Here is a 1,651-nt window from a genome sequence, read left to right as displayed (position 1 = left end):
TACATCCCTTCACACCTTATGCGTAAGTATTTGAGACCTTGTAAATCCTTGAGAGTTGTAAACATATTCTTTCACACGTCAAGATCAGACTCTTGTGCAATGAAGCTCTCGACTATTGTTGGTCTCTGAAAAAAAAAAGACATACATAAAAAAAAGATTACAAAATAATTAAATAAAATACCTTAGCACGAGAATCTCTAGGTTGTGAAGAGGGATTTCACGATCTCTGAATGTGTTCAGAGAATATGGAAACGTGAGACCTATTTATAAACTTAAAAATACGGGGTTTTAACTCCTAGTGAAATAAGAATTAAGACCACAATTAGACCCCTAATAGAATTCAAAAAATGTTTTTTGTATAGGGTCGGTGGGGCTAGGCAAACCCACGTGGGTTTATTTTGTATGTATTTGACCTTCTTTTTAAAAAGGAAACATAAGTATTATGAAGAAATTATAATCATAATTTTTCATTAAACAAGCAACAACTCATAATTGTTCCACATTTTATAGAAGATCTTCATTAATTACTTTAAGCTTAGTCTTTAATAAACAAGCAACAACTCATAATTGTTCCACATTTTATAGAAGATCTTCATTAATTACTTTAAGCTTAGTCTTTAAAATATAAAATATCTGGACAAGACTTGAATTAGGGGCATTTGTAATTATTTAAAATTTATTAAATATAAATTTAGAAAATAATTTTGACTATATTAAATTCATAAATATATTAATCCAAATAAATATTATGGATTAATATAATTGAGTTAAATATTTAAGTTCAATAAACATGCAATTAATTAAAGTTTAAATTAATTTATTTTGGTTACAACAGATGAACCCCATTGTTAAGCCAAATTTCATCTCATTCTAGGGCCCATCTTGGTGCCACGTGGGCAAATGATGTACTATGCCAAGTCAAACAAGAAGTCAATAGAATCATGACATGTGTCAAAAATGACAAAGTCCGCTCCATAAAACACATATGCCATGTCACTTAAATCTGATTGGCCGAAGGGAGTCCTGTCCCAATCACAACTCCGCTATTCTAAAACTATAAATAGGGGTTCTCATAATTCAAAAATGGGAGAGAAAATTCTAAACAAGAAGCTAGAGAAAATCCGTGGTACAAACGCCATAAAATTCTCTATAAAACTACAAGTTAAAGAATTCAAGCATTTAAGTTCAAGAACGATCAACATCAGGACCATCATATTCAAGAACAAGCTTCTAGCCCTTGAATTCAATAAAAAGTCAAGATCAAGATAAAGGTCAAGTTCAAGTTCAAGTTCATCGGAGAACCAAGAACAAGCTTTAAATCCCTTAAATTTATATTTGAAAAGGCGATTTCAGAGGAATCATAGAAATTGTAACACTCGCAATTTGAAATAATAAATACGGTTGTTACTATAATTTTTCGTTCTTGAATATTGTTTTCTCGACACGAATTTATTGTCTACAATGACCTCTAAATTGTTTGTTCTACCATATGCATATAACGTCTATTTAGCATGTTGAAAAACATATCATGTTTCATATGAAGGCAAAAACTGTGTTGTCTTTTATGTCACTGGCTTGAAAATAAATTTTCCATACTACTTCATTATAATTAAAATTTAGCAATCCATAGAATTATTTATATATATATATA

Source organism: Solanum pennellii, chromosome 10 (assembly GCF_001406875.1).
Source record: "Solanum pennellii chromosome 10, SPENNV200".
Classification (NCBI taxonomy): domain Eukaryota; kingdom Viridiplantae; phylum Streptophyta; class Magnoliopsida; order Solanales; family Solanaceae; genus Solanum; species Solanum pennellii.
The sequence above is the reverse complement of the archived record's forward strand: the minus strand, read 5'-3'. Positions refer to the sequence as shown.